Here is a 14793-nt window from a genome sequence, read left to right on the forward strand (position 1 = left end):
TAATATAAAAAATTGTTGGAGTCATGTATAACTATTTTTTTTGGTAATACCATTAATCATTCTAACCATATAATATTTTAAATATTTTAACAGATCATAATATTATTCTTTATGATATCTTTACTCAGAAATATATTTTATCAACCATGTTTTTGTACAATAACATTAAAAACCTATAACATATGTTCGGGTATTTAGGATCCTAAAAAAATAGAAAATATCTAAAAAATCTGAAAAATATTCGAAATTCCAAACAAATACCCCAAAAATTCAAATACCTAAAAATTCAAAATCTTATTCAAAATCCGACACGATGAATTGAAAAATAACCAATTTTTTTTTTTAATTTGAAAATTTACTTGAAATCAAAAAATATAATCGTAAACTAAAAACTTAAAAAAAATATCTAAATATACCTAATAAACACAACGTATTTATGATCGGGTCTAGGGTAGGATCCAGACTCAAACAAAGACCTGCGGATCCAAAACAAATCTAATAGGTTATTTTCTCTGGATCTGAACTAAACCTATATTTTCGGATCGGTTCGGTTTGTTTTTTGATCCGGATATAATTTTCATGCCTAAAATAAACTTACTTAAAAGTGTACATATAAAATCTCAAATAAACTAATTCGTAGATTATATAACTGTTAAAAATTATATTTTTCGATATAATAAGACTTTGTATTATAATATAATCCAAAAAACCAGCGCGGGTCAAAATCTAGTGGTTGATTAAGAGGATACAACATACATATTATACTTTTGTAAAAGTACATCTTAAAATTTTTTACATAAAAAAATTATTTTAAACTCTAAGATACTGAAACTAAAAGTTAGCAAACCAAATGTATTTAAAATTTAGAATCTTATATTTAGTAAACCAAAAATATATAAAAATTCATATCCCTACAATAACTGGACATACTAAAAATACGTATAAAAAATACTTGTCCTAATCTTGTAATGAGGTAATATATATTTAACCGTTGTTAAATTAAAAAAAAATCCTCAGTTCTCCGAAGTAGTTTTGTGACAGATTATTCTCAATTGGTGAAAATGATATCGATATCTTAAGAATGACTAGCTTTCTTTACTCATATAGAAAAAAATTGTCGCATTAAGATTTTCTTCTCAAAATTCAAGATCATAGATCAAAAACACAAAGTATAATGGCAGACAAATTTATACGCGGTATGTTCTCTTTCTGCAATGTTATATGTCGATTATGTACTTCCGATTTGGTTCTCCGAATTGGTAGGTTAAGTTCTTAGTTTTTAGTTATTGTTATAAAAAGAAATTAAAAAAAAAAAACAGTTGTGTAGCCGTACTTACATCGAACGTGTTATTGCCAAAAAATAACTGAGATTGGCTTGAGCTGACAATGTAGTTAATGCTAATTAAAGGGACCATTTGACAGCCATCGAAATTTATTAACAGTCGAATCTCTTATCTCTATGACTGTTTTTTATACGTTCTGTGATACTATTGTTTTCTTTGATACTCTATATATCTATAATTACATTTTTCACATAAGATTAAACAAAAGATAATTTGAGTAATAAACAAAAGATTAGAGCAGAATAAAACAACCAAAAAATATAAACTTTTACGAAGCGCTCTATCAGTCTTCATTTGATTGATACCTATACTGATACATGGAATTTAGACAAATGCATGTCATTAAGTTTTATTTAAATAAAGTTCACAGTAAAACAAAGTTCTTTTGTTTTGTCCAACTTACCCTACTTAGAAAAATAGACACATATCAAGGCTTGGTTACTTTTTCGTTTAACATCATTTATCAAAGGATTGATTACTTGTTTTTTTTTTAATTATACTAACAAAGACAATATTACCAGTAACTTTTTTTTGAACAAAAAAGAGTTAAATTCGGATATATAAAAGAGACAGACTTAACTCTCGGGTGGGAGGTGCATCCCTCGGTAAACTCTCTTCTGGGTATTCAAATAGACCGAAAAGCAGTAGTCCATATTCATATAAGATGACCAGAAAAATGTGACTTAGTTTTGCATGACATGTGAATCGAACCTGAAATGTGATGATATTCCAAGTCTTTTTCCTTACCACTTGACCACAAGCTCTCAACCAGTGACTCCCCATTAATATACTTATCTTTTCCTCTTTTGTCCAAAGTATAAATATATACTAAGAATTCATTTGTAAAGCCAGTCATAAGAAAATTGGCCTTCATTGTTTACACAATTTTTGGTTTTGGTTTTACTTTTTGGTTGTTAGTTTTCTTTTTGGTTTTTATTTTTGGATTTCAGGGGTTTAGTTTCTGTTTTTAATTTTTTAAATGCTTAGTTGTTTATATTTTAATTTTGAGACTTGAAGAGTAATTTTTTTATTCTCAAATTAATATAATAGATTAAAATAATAAGAATTATTTTTTAATTTTATTATTTAATATGTTTCCAAAAAATTATGAATATTATAATTTTATTACAGAAATTAATATCTTATTATTTATTTATAAATAAATATTTGATAAAATACCTAAATTGTTATATATAATTAAAAAAATTAGTTCACATTATTAATGTAATGATATCCTTTGTAGAAAATGTTTATGAGAGTCTTGTTATTATATGAAAATAATATTTATTTAATGAGTATGTAGAAATTTCTACTAAAAAGTTTTGTTAATTAAAAATTTGCAAAAGCTGGTTTTTGTTCATAAATTGATCAAAATTGAAAAAACCAAGTTTCCTAAATCTTAGAGAATCTATTTGTTAAACCATTGGGTGGGGAAAAAAGTGATTTAAAATAAAAATTAACTTAAAATCTGAAACATGAATGACATAATTTTTTTTTATTTTTTTTAAGGAGTGTGTATTCAATCTAGCATTTCAAGTGCTTTTTTTTTACAAGTTTTTATATGATTTAAGTAAGTTGAAAATTTATGATGAATTTAGGTTAGATTTTTTGGCAGATTTTGTAACAGGTTTGTTTTTTAGATTATTTTTAGCTAGCCAGGTTTTTGAATAATTAAACTATTTATAATCTAGGAAAACTAGTTTTTCAAAAATGCTAATTTCTAAAGAAGAACTAAAAATCATTTTTGTTACTTTTTTCCTAGATTTTTCAAAAATTACCTTTATTTTTCATTGTTAATTTATTTCAGTTCTATACAATTCTATCAATGAGTTTTTATTTGAAAAATATCATTTTTTATAAGAACAAAGTTATAAATTATAAATTATATAAAATAAATTTTATTTTATAATATTAATGTAATTAAAGTTTTAGAAAATATTTATATAGAAAATAAATAAAAATAGAAACATTTTGTTAGAACATTGTTTTTCAAAAATAATTCATCAAAAATGTGGTTTAATTTATTTTATTTATAGTATTTAATTACTCATATAATAGCATATATTGTTGTTTTAAATATTAAATTGAAATATTTTTATAAAATAAAATCTTTTAATAGCATTTTTATATAATCTCTTTGCATTTATGTTTGGTGGTAGTATTTTATATTTACAATTTCAGAATACATATTTTATCATTTATTATTATTATGAATCCTTTTATATGTTAATTTTAACTAACAATAAAATGTAAAATATCAAAATCACCATTAAAGTATTTCAAAATCAAAATCCAAAATCTTAAAAAATAAAAAATAAAAGCCAAAAGACACAAATCTAAAAACTATTCAAAATCTTTGCATTAGTTAAATCTTTTAGAATCTCTTCTAAAACTATGAGATTGAATATTTATTTTTTCAACTAGGAAATTATACCAAACATTCGAAAAGGACTAGAAGAATCTTAAAATTTACAACTTAATTTTTTTTCAAAAAAAAAATGAATTGTAAAATAGTTTATCAAATAACAAGTTCAATAATATTGACTTTTTCATGTTTAAATATATGTCATTCAATATAAATCACCTCAAACTTTTAATTGAATATATCCCTTGACACCAAAATCTGATATAAAGTCTATAAACAATCAAGAAATTAGTTTAGTATGTTTTTCCAAATGTATTACAACGTTAGAGATGATTAATTCATAAATAACCAAACTGTGTTACCGCATGATTATATTTCAACACTAAATTTGAACTCGAATAATTTATGCGAGAACAAGATTATTTATTTATATGTATATAACTTTCCACAAATGTTATCAAAGCTAACTCAAATTTCGTTAGTTAACATTCTTCTGCTAAGTAAACGTTTTCCCTCAAGGGAAAGAAAGTTCTACAGCGCTAAGGTTCTAGCACTATATACATTATCGTCTTTCAGTTAACAAAATATCACAGTATAAATTGCAAGGGATATTTTCCTTTTTATGGAATGTTTATGCAAGAAAGAAGAAGATACATATGATTTCACGGAAGAAGTTTTTTTTTTTGAGCAACCATGGAATAAGATATGTAAATCAAAAGTAGAAATTAAGCAGGAAGCACCACAGTGCGTTAGGATAGAGGTTTAGCGCTTAGAGCTGGTGGTACTGTGCTTCTAGTTCGATTCCTCTTGGGAGAGCGTATTTACGTCATGTATCAGTATCACCAACTGATATATGGTGTTTTATACATCTTGTATATATGCTTTTAAATTGGTTTTCTAGTCTTTATCGTGTCTTTCTAGTCCTTTTCGAGTCATTACAGGTCTGGAGTTGCATTGGATGGGAGATGGACCAGCTGGAACAAAAGAGGCAGCAAACAGTGCAATTTGGTGGTTTTCACGCAGAACAGTCTTGATGACTGTTCCGGATAGCGGAGCAACCCGAGTGATTGTTCCGAGTGAGTGTTCCAGCGGCAGAGATTTTTAAGGAAACTACAATCATTACGGGATTTGCCCTAATTATCCCTATTTTCTCTCCCAGCCGCCTGTGGCTTTGATATATCATATTTTCTGTTTCTCTTTATCATACTACGCTATTCTAGACAGAAGAAAACCATTGGAGACTTTAGAATTTGAGGATTTGCTTATTGTAAAGGGAGAAGACTCCATCTCTCTCGTCATAGAGAAGATTATCCTGAACCATATTCTTATTCTATTGAATTGCATGATGTTTTATTCAGTCTTTGTCTTTGTGATTTCTTTGTCCATGTCTGAGTAGTCGCTTATTAGGTTTAGGGTGTTAAGGATCATGGATCAATGAGCTAGACACAAATAGGATTGTTATTCTTTGATATCTCTGTCTATTGTTATGCTTATTGCTTATGTTAAACTGGCCATTTAGCATCTGATCACAAATATAATCTATTCATCAAAAGTGTTTTAGGTTACTGGAAATAGCATAGATAGGCGATTTGTCCTTAGCCAACGAAAGCTGATGTTAAGGCGAATCGTGAACCAATTGAATCTGAACTTAATGCTTGTCATCATTCTCTGATCCAAACGACAGTTTAGGCATTAGGATTGCTTGATAAATTGGTAGACACCACGACAGTGGGTTTATCTATTCTTGTTGTTCAAGTTCTAGATTGGCTCGTATTGTTTTCCTGAATAGTTGTGTAGCTCATGATCCTAAGTATCCCAATGAATCACCCTGAACCTAGCTCTTTTAATCATCTGACAACTTTTTAACTAGTCTTTTATTTTCTGTTATAATACCTCAATCTTAAAACCCCCATATTGTTTTAGTTTAATATTGATCCTATAGAAATAAAGTGTAACAGTTGGTCTCTGTGGATTCGATCCTAAAGTGCTACATCGACATACCATTCGATTGTGGTAGTGTGCACATTAGGTTAATTGGTGTGCGTATACACGTAATATCACCAACCACTGTGTCCGGCCTGTGGGATTTTCCCGGATCACCTCCCGGTTATTAAAGAAAAGATATGTATATCAAAAGCAAATAGAGTTGGATATGTGACATATGATTAAGTAATTTATCAAGCGTTCTTTACCTAACAAGCTTGGCGTATCGTAATGAACTCACATTATTGATATCATGACTATAATAATCGTTCTCTATATCTTTTCATCCGTTTATTAAAGAAAAGATATATAATGAACTCCCATTATTATTTTTTTAATTTTTTTTTAACTTATGAACTCACATTATTGAAGAGTATTGTCGTCCATCGAAATCAGGTCAAAATTACGCTTAGCGTGTATATTTGATGGTCGAGAACTCTGTTGTGTGTTTGATATCGAGCTTAAGGTATCAGATTTTATTTATATGCAAGCGTATCGAGAGCATCATTCATGTTTCCTCCGAATGAAGCAGCCTGTCTAATGAGCACATACAATTAAGAAACGTCCTTGATAATTAAATCCATATGGACCTATACAATTTTTGGTGCATACACGGTCAAGAGAGTATACTTGTTTTTCGTCCAAATTCTTGTGATCATCAATGTTCGAAAAATGTGTTTTAATTTTCAGATTGGATTGAAAACATTCATTGATCACTTTAAATAAATTTGTAACTGCAGAAGACATTTAAAAAAAAAAAACAAATGTGCCGAGGTTTGACAATGCGCATCATGTTCACAACTTTATTGAGAATTTTTTCGACTAAGGGCATCTCCTTCTCTACTCCATTTTTTTCTTTAAAATAGAGTAAAAGTGAATATGGAGTAAGGAATGCTCCAACCCAACTCTATATCTCACTTCATAATAAAATTTACTCCATAAATGGAGTAATCTATTTTTTATTTGTTCATCACTCTATTATGGAGTAAGAAATAGAGTAGGGTTGGAATAATTTTACTTCATTTTCACTTTTACTCCATTTTAGAGGAAAAAATGAAGTTTTACATTGGAGATACTCTAATACAGGTAAATTTTGTATGAATATCAGATTTACATGATAAAGATTCTTTGTAGTTCATCTTCAATTATATTTTTAATTCATTGTGAGATTCATAAGATTAGTAGCACTAATATACCTTCATAACTCTCACTTTATGATAAGCTCGCATCATTGTAATAGCGCAATTTTTTATTTTTCGCACGTAGAGTTTTTCTTATCTATTTATCTTTATCATACTAATATTTTCATATCCCACTGATTTCTATATATGTCTTTGCAAATATTTCTTCTTTTTATTCTGGTTTCGAGTTACTTGTACCCCCCAATCATATCTTTATGAATATACTAGGGTCGGCCCGCCCTACGGGCGGGATATTAGTTAATTTGATATTCACTAAATGCTCAAGTTGAAATTTGTTTTAAGATTCAAGAACTTGGTTATCTATTATGTGTTACTTATTAGTATGCGGTGGTATAGTTATTTTTCGATTATTCTTGCTTTGGTATTGTATCAAATTAACTAATTGTCCAACTCATAATTATAGATGTACAAATGTGGATTTGTGATAAAGTTTGATGACAATACTGTTATTTTTTTAATTCTTATTCATAGTGGAGTGTGCATGTGTCAGAAAGAGGCATATATCAACTTTTATGTTTTTGCGTATGAATTTTAAATATATATTATTTTGTATAATGCATACTTACTCTACAACATTTGCTTGTAGACTAAAAAACTGTTTTCTATATTTTTAAAAGAGAAAATATTTAGTTTAGAATATATAACATGGACATATGTATTGACTATATATAGAAGTTGGGTGTCATTTTAAAATGACATATGTATAGAGGTTTTTCAACCATTACTTCACTGACACAAAACATTTATAACTGCAAATACCTTCTTTTAAAAGCAAAACTAATAAAAGCGTGTACAACAAATGTATTTTGATATATATCGTATGCATCAAGTTATAAAGGTTGGAAACATTGTAAAACTGTTTAGAGCAAAGTTTTTAACTTCACGATTTTCATCTTGACGTCAGTTCAGTGCCGGTCCTGGCCACAAACAGAAGAAGCATGGACTTCCAGCCAACACGATAATAAGTATTTTTGCGGCCACATATTTATAAAAAGTGACTTTAGCCTAGTGGTTCTAAGAGAAATTACCAGTGTTGGAGGTGCTGGGTTCAATTACCTCTGACAGCTTTTTGTTTTATTTTGGCCCCCAAATATGAAATGGGACATATGTCACTCTCATAACACACGACTTGATGACGTGGCATCACAGGAGAGAGACGAACATATTTTTATATGTATAGATTCTATTCATTATGCATTTGAATAACAGTTTTTAGTACGATATAAAAAGAGGACTAGGTAATAAACACATAACTGACTTACTGTTATAGTGCTATGTTTCCATTGTCAGATGCATAGCATTGAATCTCATTTTCTAAAAACAAAATGATTTAAATGACCTTGTTCATAACATTAAAATCATCAAATCAAATGGAAAGTATAGATGTAGATGGCCAATCTGATTTTCTTGTTGAAATTAATTTTGGGTGAGTCAACCCACAAGAGACATGTGGACCAAAGAAGCGAGGCCAACAACACTTACGACTAGCAATGCGGCACGTCAGAAGAGCCCCACCTTCTATTCAGATAATGAAATCTATGTTGGCTGAAGACAGTGGAGGAAAGACAAATATAAACATGCGGGGCCTCGAAAAGAGGTAAGTCCACTTATTTACTAACCGAAAATCACTGAGGAGGTTATTGGAAGATTGATTTATAATTTTTTAAAAGTTACGCAGATTCTGTAAATATGTGTTCTGATTTATAAAAAAGTTGTTATATATTTATAGAATGTTATAGATTTAAATTAGCCGGAAAGCATTCCACAATCGATCAGTCAGTCTGTAATCAATTCACTATTTAATATTAAGTACGTTTACCAAGAGGCTGGCTGGATTATTGATAGGAGATATAAAAAAATGCTATAGATTTTCGTAAATTTTGTATTAACTTATTTCTATCTTTTTTATGTATTATTTCAGAAACTTTACAATATTTGAGATACATCATGGATTTATCACTACAATAATTCTTTGAATTTTTGGACAATAGATTAATCCATCTAAACATATAATATATATTTTTGTTAAACTAACTATAAAATTAATTATCAATGTACAAAAGATATTTTTTTACTTAAGTAAAAGCTAAAGAATTACCTATATGATAATCAATGATTTTGAATAATAAAATTTGATAACGAATTGTGTATCTTCTATCATTTTTAATTAAATATTATTAAAATAAATTAAATAATCATTTTAATCATACAATAAAATTTAATTTTTGTATATGTTATATTTTGATTTTTTTAAATGAATATAAATTACAGTTTTGTTGAAAGTCTCACATTAAATTTGTGTGATCAACGTTTTAAATATTTTTCTATAAAAAATATAAATGATCATAAAAACATATAAATTAATCTATATTCATAGTATATATATATATATATATATATATATATTAATATCATTAAGTTAAAGTATACACCATATAAAATATATAAATACTTTAATTTCAAAATTTGTACTTTTAGAAACAATTATATATTACTGAAACTATTAAAAGTCTCATAAAAAATTTGTATTTTTTTGTCACCTCACCATATTATTACACAAAGTTCTGATCAGACAAGACGATTCTTCAAAGAGTACCTCCGTCTGAGTATGTCTGATCGATATCGTTATGGAGAATAGAACATCATTAAATTTTGTTATCAATGGTTTAAAAAATTTGTTATAAAAAGATAAAAATAATCATAAACCTATATGAGTAAAATGCCTCATTTAATGAATAGTCACATGAAATATATATATATATATATATATATATATATATATATATATAGTTTTATAATATGTACAATCGCAAAATAAGTAATAATACATAAAAAAATTTGTATACGCAAATCTCATCGCGTTTAAGGAGCATATTTTACCCTAGTTGTTTTTATAAAATAAATATATCTATTTTTAAGAATGTTTCTAAAAATAATTTCTATTAATATTAAATGTTATTTCTATTTGTATAAAAATTTTATGTTATTTTTAAATTTTTGTTTAGTCATTAAAATATGAATAGTGAAAAAATATAATTATACATTGAAAATCAGTTACATAAAATATCATGAATTTAAATCTTTTGGACATAAAATTTGAATTGAAGTGGCAGTAACTTTTTGTTGACAATAGTTATTTTGTTACTTAAAACGTTTTTATTACACAGATTTGAAAATTTCATAAATATACAAAGTTTGAAAGTTATGTCTTATAAATAAAAATCTAGAATTCATATCTCAATAACAAAAAAAAAAATCAGTTAGAATTTGGAAATCAACATCATTAATAAAATTTTAATTACAAGAAATATGGATCTCAAACCAATAATAATAAATTTGGAAAATTGTCAAACCAATAATAATTCATTTTAATTTTATTTTAAGATTCCGTGAACAAATAACATGGAATCTCAAATTTGTTTTAAAAAAATTAAGAATTTTTTAATAATAGGATCTTCTTAGGTAACCTTAGTTTATCGTACATATGAATGTGGACTGAAGCTACCATTTTTGTTTGCAGATTCTATATGAGTCTATTTAGGGGGTGTTAGTGGGACTTAGATTTCTATAGAGTTTGTTGATTTTAAAAGTTGAGAGATTTGTTAAATTTAGAAAGAGTTGTAAAGAATTTTGTATATTGTGAAAATCTATGAAAATAAAGTAATGAAATGATTCTAAAAATTCAAAGGAAACATGTAGTATTCTCAAAATCTTATTTTGTGAGTTAAAATATTAAGAATTCAACTCTCAATAACACTTATTTTAATAAAGTTGTAGAATCACTAAAATCTAAACTTTCTGAATAACAAATGATTTTATATAGAATTATAGAATCATCAAACCAATAACACTAAATTTTAATGAGAATGTGAGAATCTATAAACCAATAACACTAGACTTGAAAATTCTAAGACTCATTATAAATTTCATTTCCACTAACACCCCCTTACATCTTCTTAGAATCAGTAAAAATAGCAACTCATTTATGGTAAGACTCGAACCCAAGTAAATGAAGGATTAGTAGGAGATTTATGATTTGTCCTAAAATATTTTTACACGGTCCCAAACTATCACTTTTTAGTTGGCGTAAACACTTCACAACAGAGAAATTATGATCTACAAAGACAAAAAATTTTACTTTAACAAATTGAAATTCTCCCTTAAAACTAGACACACTTTCTAAATATTCATTTATCAGTTGATCGAAGAGTTATCCGAAAGAAAATCCTCGTCCTTTTTTCTAAAGGCTCCTAACCATTTCGTGCAGATTCAAGAAAATATATTTTCCGAAATGACCCGGTCTAAAAATTTGATAAAGAGTTACTATCATCTTTACTAGAAAAACAAAAAATATATCTTGTATTCTCATGCTATTTTACCTGTCACTAAACATTTTTAGTTACCCTAAAAAGATATTAATATAAATTTGTCTCACATACGGAAAAATCATGCTTCATCTGTTCCAAAACGTAAAGTGTTTTAAAATGTGTTATCCAAAATATTGATATTTTAATATGTTATAATTTATTTTGTAATTGTTTAAATAATTTTAAATTTGTATTTTTAGTAATAATTTTTTTTTTCACTTTATGTGATGTTATCCAAAATATTTTATATTTTAAAACAAGTATAATCTTAGACGTATTTCACTTTGATATAAGATACTTTAACAACTTCCCCTCGAACATCTACGAAGCCGATTAATTACCTAAATCTCTGATTAACACCAAATTACAATTGTTTAGAGAGACTTTCGTTCTGTAGGGGACCGATTTTGTTTTTGTTTTGACATCTCTCTTTCTAGATGTCAGAAAATGATATTAATTCAAATATATATTATTTTTATTTATTTTAGGTGATTGCATAAGATATTATAGATGTATGGGGAATTCAGTCAAGGGAATTTAAAAAGATGGGAAATTATCGTAGAAAATACCCATGTAAGAAAACTTACACAATTAGCAGATTTCAAAGATAGTGAAAAAAAAGAAGCAGATTTCAAAGATGCGATTGTAAAAATTAAGATTGTCTGTCCATATCGGGGACCTCTTCGAGGTCAAACATTAATTTCGTGTCCTTCTTTGTGTTTCCCAATTTTAGTAAAGACTGTTGTTAACTTTTCTTCCTCCTCAAATTTTTACTATTATTTTTTTTCGGTGAAATAAATCTATTGTTGAGACTCATAGCAATATAGATTATACAGCATACTATTTGACAGCAAGTAAAGGTGAAAATTTTAAAAATAATTAGTTTAAATGGTAAAATATCCAATCTAAATTCAAGTAAAGTGTGTTCTTTAACATCATTTTCTCAATCATATACTCTAGTTTTAGCCAAATAATTTTCTTTGGCTCTCATTCTCAAAACTTTCTATCTTTTAAAACAATCATTGTATCACTTTTCCGGTGACCGGTTTTATGATTTTTCGACGACTGGTTTTATGTTTATATGATTTTTTCGACGACTGATGTTAACGACAGCACCATAAAAGTACCAGATTTATTTTTTTTCACTTTTTCGTCTTTTATTCTGTTCTTCACGAGATGTCTAGTTTTTCAATAGTCTTAAAAGATCAGATTACAGACAGCGGTAATTTGCATGGCCTTTGGCTAAAATTGTAACTTTATGAACTTAATTTGTATAATCGGATCTAATTAGGATTTGATATCCCAGACTTTTTCAGTTCTTTCTCTAGATTCACGACGGCTTTAAACTTTGTTTTTAAATGGCAAGATTGTTTTTGGAAGAGGAACCAAGGCTTGAAGTAGTGGTGGTTTGTTTCTTCAGTCTGGCCATCCTATGATTTTTCTTCTTGGTTTGTATGTCAATTTTGAAGACGACATATTAAGCTTGAAACAAGGGTTTGCTAGTGGCAGTGGAGACGAGTGGATTGCGAAGTACGGCTTAAGATAATCCAAACACTTGCTTTGAATTGACGAAATTATTTTTTTTGTCATCAACATACAAACTCAAGTAAGACTCTGTGAACCAAACTGATACCTCTCCATCCATATGAACGATAAATATTATTGCTTCTTTATAATCCGTGCAAGACTGTCCACCTTTAAATTATGTGTTTGTGGTATATGAATGATCTCTGAGTAATTGAAACTTTCCCGTAGAAGTTTGATGTCCTCCAAATAATTTGCAAATGTAGGTCATTCTTCCGGTGCTGAAACCATTTTCACCAATCGAGAACAATCTGTTGCAAATGTGACATAATATTGACGCAGATTCCTTATGCATTTCATGACCAAAATGAGAACTTCTATTTCCAAATGTAACGGTGATAGACTTGCTCTCATATTCCTTAACCCATCAGACCATCAAAACCGTTTAAAGTACTGTACTAACTTTGTCTAGAAAAAAAAGTTCATGTACTTTCTATGAGTCCATCTGTGAAACAACATCTTTTTGGGGGTGGAGAGTAAACCTGACGCCTCCATTTCTTTTGAATGTGAAACATTCTGAAAAAACGGTGTATAAGCTTCTGCCCAAAATAATGATTGAACCGAAGAAATTGTTCAGATCTGTTTGTTTCTTCGTCCCCTTGTGATTCTCTTTTTTGGTTTAGGTTTTTCCTTCTGAGGAAACGATATCTCCGTTCTCACAATAAAGACGTCATACCGATTAAAATTATAGATTCGTAGACAGTAATAGTCTCACAAGTTTTACACAACAACAAACTAGTATCTATTCTATTAAAAGGGAATCAGTCTTGAAAAATCTACTTACAAAAGGTTGTTGGACTTATTTGTTAGAAATTTAACATGTCTTCTTTTATATAGTATAAATAATATTAACAGAGAATAAAACATACATTAATAGCAGAATATTCTTTTAGTTTTTGGGATTTAACTACATTTAAGCTAACAATAAAATTGACCAAATTAATTATACTTTACCTCACAATAATAGGTCAGTATGGTATTTTACTAAATACAAAAGCGGTTATTTAATATTTATTCATTTCGAATTTTGAATAAAATCACATAGAATAAATATTTATTCTAAACGTGGACTAAGTAAACATACTAAAAATGCACTAAGATTTTTATACTAATTAACAACTTATCTATGTTTTTTCTGTAATTCAAAATCATTCAAAACTAAAAGAAATAAAAGGGTATAGATTAACAAACAAAATAACAGCTAATTATTTTAAAAAAACCTATGTATCAATATTCAAAATAAATCATTCAAATATTATGCATATATTCAATATAACAAAAAAAATTCTAATATAAACTAAAATACTATACTGTAAACCATATATCATATACATATTTTAATATCATTTATTTTAATTTTCATCCATCATAAATTTTTTTTTGAATATTCCGTAAAACCAAATAAAAATTTTACGTAAAAATAAACATAATAAATTATTAAAGAAAAAATATTATAAAATTAACTTTTAAACCTAAAAATTTTACCTAAAAATTAACATTTTTTTTAATATTCCGTAAAACCAAATTAAAATTTTACCTAAAAATTGACATATTAAATAATTAAAGAAAAAATATTATAAAATTAACTTTTAAACCTAAAAATGAAAACATAAACTTATACTAAGTTATTTATAACAAAAATAAACTAATACTGTTATATCAATAATTTTTTTTCTGTTAACATTTTTTCGAATGATATAATAAAATTTTATTCAATTTTAGTTTTCTAAACATATGAAAAATTTAATCAAAAATTTTTATCATGTTTTTTTGAGTTTATATGAGATCAATCGGAATCGTATTACAGGTTAATAGTAAATTTTTGGATTGTTATTAGATTTATCATATTTTTTATAAATACGAACTGGATTATATTCTGGGTCGTTGAGTTGTGACCATGAGTCGGGATTGGATATAAAAATGGTGGTTCAAACTCAAACATTATGATA

This window comes from Brassica napus, chromosome A4, assembly GCF_020379485.1.
Source record: "Brassica napus cultivar Da-Ae chromosome A4, Da-Ae, whole genome shotgun sequence".
NCBI lineage: Eukaryota > Viridiplantae > Streptophyta > Magnoliopsida > Brassicales > Brassicaceae > Brassica > Brassica napus.